Here is a 6,320-nt window from a genome sequence, read left to right as displayed (position 1 = left end):
AAACATCGTCAGACATAAATTAATGGTTGGTTTGTATATACAAAAAAATTTAACCCCCCCCCCACACACACAAATATTAAATGATGATCATCCCTCGCACTTGGCCGAGGAGATCCAGACCGAGTGGACAATGATCCGCGGTCGGCTCGTGTTATTCTACATGTACCTTATCACGCGTTCATGTTTCATATTTTGCACGGACAGAACTATATTTTATTATGTTTTCAACTATTATAGGTTTAAGGGGAAAAGATAAATTTATTTTACTTGTACAGTTGATTAAGCATTGATTTAATTATATGATAGCGTACAAGGTAGTTTAAAAATCAAATCAAATCAAATTATAATCAAAGTCCCATGTTACATGTTTGCGGTAGGTGCTAGCACGATAAAAGAATGTCCTGAATTGTCCTGAATTGAGGCATTTGATGATTATTTTAAAGAATATTCACATGAGTTTTAAACAAATTAAGATTAGATTCTATCGGCCACATATTAATCACTCTGTAGTTTTTTCTACATGGTTGTTCGTTTGCTGCGCCCCCCCCCCCCCCCCCTCCTCCCGCCCCGCTGACAAGTGCTCGCGCTGGATTTTTTTAAGTTGGCGAAAAGATATCCAGATCTGTCGAAAATCATTTTTGGTGACTTCTCCTTATGTGTAACATTTTCTCCTCAACGTGTATCGTTTTCCCACTCGTTTGTTTATTCGGTCAGTCGGTGTTAATTCAATCACCACGTGCGACCGAAAATCTTGTGTCGCTTCTCAGAACATATGTAATTGAGTAAGAGTTGGAAGGGTGCTTTTATAAACAATAAGACTATTGTTCGAAGTCAATCATCTTCACATTGAAGATGTGAAATCGTAACCTGAGAATGTGGCTAATAAATTAACCTGTTAAACACGCTAAACTTCTATAGTTATGAACAGAATAATTCATAATGTATTATAATTAAAAGTTTGAAGTCAAAGGAAATTTTGTTCTTGGAAAATACGACTACATTATGCAATGCAGTCGATCGCCATAGAATTCATCAAAGTACTGCAAGTGTCGACAGATTTCCTATTTCTTTGAAAGACCATGATAATTCACTTGACTTGCAGACTATAATATAGCGACATATCTGCCTCCCAAAAATATATGCGCTTCTCAAAGTTACACTTAAGTAAGGTAGATGTGCGTTATTGGGGATTTTATTTATTGCTTAATTGTATGAAAATTGATAAAAAAAAACTTTAAATTGAAGTTGTGAATCATGAGGTTGTAATGCAACTTCATTTACTTACAAGGTTAGCTACAGCCAGTGGAATACTAATTTTAGCTGAACAATGAATATCTGATGTACATACAATGTATGACTGCACATACGGATTACGGACCGTGGGCAGACGATACCCATGAAAGTCCTTTAATACATCAATGCGCAGTTTGATCTAAAAACCAACCAGTTTCATAACTTCTTCGAATTTCTCTAACAGAATCCTTCCCAGAATTCCAATTTACGCAAGCGCAATTGAAGTTTTTTTTCAATCTAATTAGTCAACCCACTGACATAAAAATAAGGATTTTTCATATGATTACATTGTCGAGAAAAGTAATATTCATTTCTGTAAATAAGGTTATTTAATTCACGTTACATAGCGGTGTCTCTATGAAACAGCACCATCTGGTGTAAAATTTTGATGCTCGCTTTTGCATCAATTCTCCCGCTTATCTTTTTTTTTTAGCTGATTATATAATATTTTGAATGTCCAAGTCTACTCGTATCATTAAATAATATCAGACGACACACATTTCCCTGTAGAAAAGTTCAGAAAAGCCATCAATTTTGACTTAATAATAAATTTTGTCAGCACGTAATAATTCTAAACTTGCACATAGTCTTCAGAAATTTAGAAAGATTTAAATAAAGAAGTTATCCCATAGAAAAGGTTACGTGTTTTGTAGGCGGGTTCGGTTTTTAAAAAAAATACAATTCCTGACATGAATCATGAGTACATACTGTTTATAACAATGCTTGCTATCCTTTGAAAATTTAACTCGCCATTAGACATCTCATTTTTTGAAGAATTTTTGAAACGATTACACAAACTGTGTTCGACAAATAGTTTTTCTTGAACATTTTCTTCCTTTCTTTTTCAAAACACGTTTTATATAGAGGCTTTCAATCACAACACGTTTTTATAACAAAAGCAGAACTGAAAGTTTAGTCTTTATAATCGTTTGACACCATATCACATATATTTTCAACCCGCAGCAACAACGGAAGACCTACTCGTCGTTTTGCCACGAGCTCTGCTCTAGTTTGTCATACAAATACGTGTTCAGCAACATTCCAATTCTGAATGTATATGTTGTTTTACTTTATAAGAGATCTATCTATGTGAAATGCCTATCACTAATGGACAACAAAAACAGTAAATCATATGGAACGTTATAAGTTCTTTTAAAAAATTACCTTCATTTTAGCTGCCAAGATTTGGTCACTCTCTGGATTTCCTGTATTCAATGATTCTCTGTATTTGGTGCACAGTGCAGCTATCAAACACACATACTGCCGAATGTATGGTATTTGAGTATTGGGAACCCCATTCTGCAGATATTTCCACTGTTTCAGACGCCCATTAACAGACTCCACAATCCAGAGAATTTTGGTAACAAGTCTAGCAGAGTTTTCCTGATAAAATAATATAAAGGATATATACATTAAAATGCATTATGTATTTACAGTAGACAAGCAATCTATTAACTAGTATAGGTAACTTGAGCAAATTATATTAGGCATATAAACAACTTTTAATAAAAAAATTATTCCAAATAAAGTGTCTGTCAGTGATCATTTCTATCTTAAGAAAAGCACAAAACTTAGGTACATGTGTTTGTATGTGGTAAATACCTCATTAGCTGTGTATTGTTTTGGTCCTTTTGGAAGAAATGCCGGCATCTGAGCCTGAATGCCCAAACTCTCCAAGAAACTAATCGAGTTCCTAAACCCACGATCCACAATAAGAACATCATCCTGCTGTAGCCAGTCTTTTACATTCTCCATGATGGTCTGGAAGTTATGTTTAGGGATGCTAGCATCATTATTCTTGTGGTCAGCAAAATAAGGTTCAAGGAGTGAAACAACAATGTAGCCTGTTGTTGACACTATGACCATTGGTTTGACTAGGGGTCAGTTTTTGTGTTGGCTGTAGGATCTACGTTGGAACTTGAAGTTGTTGCTTTTTTGGTTGAAAACATAAGTTCCGTCTACCACTAATATAGCTGGATTGTGCATTCCATTACCAAATAATTCCTGGGCAAAATGTCTGGTATGGTCCTGGATAATCTGTTCTCTTGAAATATGGCCAAACCCCACATACTTTGGTGTAAATATCTCTGTCAGTTCTCTCCTGGCTGATGTTATAGCCCTTCTGACACCACTCTTTTCAATGTTGAATAGTGTTGATAGCATTCTATTGGAAAGGCCTGTTCTCAACTTCACCAATAGAAGGGCAATACAGGTCCTTATACTGCGATTCTTGGTAGCTCTTATTGACTGCACATGCGAGACTACATCATCAAAATCTGCCCTTGAAATTCCAGTCAAATTCATATAATCTGTGTCTGAAAGTCCACAACTGGTGTAAAGAAGTCTAACCTGTTTTTCTGATTTCTGATAGCAGCTGCTCTTATAGTTGATATTAATGAAAACATATCAGTTTTGTTGAAATAGGTAGTGGTATGTACTGACCTAGAGCTCAGGGACATACTCTCCAAACATTTGATGGCATCATCCTTGAGAGAACAATCTGGCATCAAATGAGAATTGCAGCACCTTGCACCAGACAATAACAGGTGTCCTGTCAATATAAAGATGTGGTGTCTTCTCTCTGCGGTCAATGTTAGCAAACTCGAATTTCTCTTCTTGCAGATTACACAAGCTGAGTGACTCTTTCCAGAAGATAGTATGGATAAAGGTATTACATAAGGACTTTTGACTGATTTAGTATCTGATTTAGAGGACTTTGCTGATGGTTCAGAATCTTGATCTTTGATAGTGTCATCATCTGTTTCAATTATATATTTCTCACAATGGTTCTTATGTATTGACTTGTAGAATTTTGAATAACAGTTTTTATATGTAACATCATTGTCTTCACAGATTGGTAGTCCTAAATGTTGACGATAGAGTTGGTATGATGGTCCTTTTATAAAGCGTCGTTGGTTGGCTTTAGGTCGCTTACCACAAGAAACACAGGGATACTGTTTAGGACCGTCGCCAGATGATTATTAATTATTATGCTAAGCGGAGCATCATCTTGCGACATAAATGATTGATTAGAATAAAAACACTACTGTGGAATCGGTAATTATTGTTGAACCAATGTTTGTGGATTTTTTAATGTTTTCAACATAAGATTTTAAATCCATAAATGTGTTTTTCAAATTGTGTTTTCATGTTCGTTTTCCATTTTGAAAAGTTATCCACTGTTAAAAAATGAGTAAAATGTTGTCATTCAAAAATTTTAAATGATTCCACAGTATTTTACATATTGTGAAGTGAGGAGAAGAAGGTCCTTGGCTTTAATGAGAAATCCACAGCATATTCTAATTAGGATTGACATTTTGATTATAAAATATAGTTTACATACTGTATATTTAATTTTTGGGTAACAATTACAAATAATTTGAAATATATGTTCTGATAATTGTATGAGCAAGATTTATTATCAATTTTTAATTTAGCTGTATATTTCAATAATAATGGGTTAATGTATCGAATCTCCCTTCTCCATAACGTACACACTTACATACACTAGCACAATACTCATCACACAAGCCCGGTATATTTGATCACATACTCTGATAGCAGAAAGATTTGGTGAATGAGCCTCATTGACTACATGCTCCAATATGCATTGAATGTAAGCTGCAAGTACCCAATTTCTACTGATGAACTGACACAATGCAGAAAAAGACTTTACAAAGGATACAACACTCAATATCAAGTGCTCACAGCGGGGTTTGAGCAAATCACTAAAATCACAGAGCTTTATGCTCCAATGATCCTAATGCATAATGTCAAAGATTTTCTTTTCAAAATAATTGTTATAAAATTGGACATACAATATATTTATCAATACATTTTTACAGATTTTTAAATTAAATACAGTATTTTACATAAGAATTGCTGATTTTTTTAAACTGTGGTTTAATGACAGTATATTCAATCTGGGACATTGTAATTTGGATAAACACAGCCAAGTGGTCCGAGTAGTTTGTGTAAATAGTTCCTTTCTTATCAACATGTACTTTTCTGGTATATATATGGTCAAGCAATCCACCATCTCTGTGTGTTGGAGAAGCTATGTGTTGCTTGAAGAATAATTCAGAAAGAGGAACAAGTGGTATTTGTGAAAGTAAATCCATGTTGAAATCTCCCATTAGGATGACTTTTTCGCAGGGTATGAGTTCAGTCTGCAATTGCATCATTTGTGTCATTTCTCGTTGTGAAACTCCAGGTTTGATGTAACATACAGCAATAGTTATTTCATAATCAGGCAAACATATAACAATTGACTCCAGAATATTGTTCATTTCCATGGACTTTCTCCTAACAACTGGTATGGAATTCTTCACAAAAACTGCCACACCGTGTTGAGATTGCTTTGAAAATGTTGTGTACTGGTCTAACGAGACATTACAGCTAAAGGTTTCTGTTAATACTCCGATATGAGCAGCTTGCATTGTTTTATCCGCTTTAATATCATCTTTATGTGCATTATATGACTTTGTATTAGGGTGAACAACAGTAATTTTGTTAGGTATTTGCAAGTCATCAATTTGGATTGATGGATGCCAAGGGAAATGTCTGCTAGATCTTAGCCTTTCCATTTCTAAGAGAGCTGTTCTGTTTACCTTTATTTTCTTATCATCAAAGGATGTTAAATGAAGAACTGATAAAGATTTAACTCGACTCAACCCAACATATGCCTGGCCAGCAGTAAATCGAGCCTCTTCAAATGACAGTGAAACCTGCTCTACAGTCTGTCCTTGCACTTTATGGATTGTTGCAGCCCTCGCAAGAGTGCGTGGATACTTGTGTAACGGGATGAGCGGAGGCTACTCCAAACAACAACAAGACATCTTAAATTTAACAAAATTTAATAACAAAAAAAATAAGAGAAAGAAAGAAAAGATAGAAATATAAACACTAAACCACACAAACACTCACACACCTTTCACTCAACAAGAAAAAATATGATGTTTATACAAATGACCAAAAATAAATTAGAAGAGTGTCCGAATCTCCGGGGCTGTAGTCCTGGACCAACT

The sequence above is a fragment of the Crassostrea angulata genome, unplaced genomic scaffold (genome assembly GCF_025612915.1).
Source record: "Crassostrea angulata isolate pt1a10 unplaced genomic scaffold, ASM2561291v2 HiC_scaffold_123, whole genome shotgun sequence".
NCBI classification, from domain to species: Eukaryota; Metazoa; Mollusca; class Bivalvia; order Ostreida; family Ostreidae; genus Magallana; species Magallana angulata.
The sequence above is the reverse complement of the archived record's forward strand: the minus strand, read 5'-3'. Positions refer to the sequence as shown.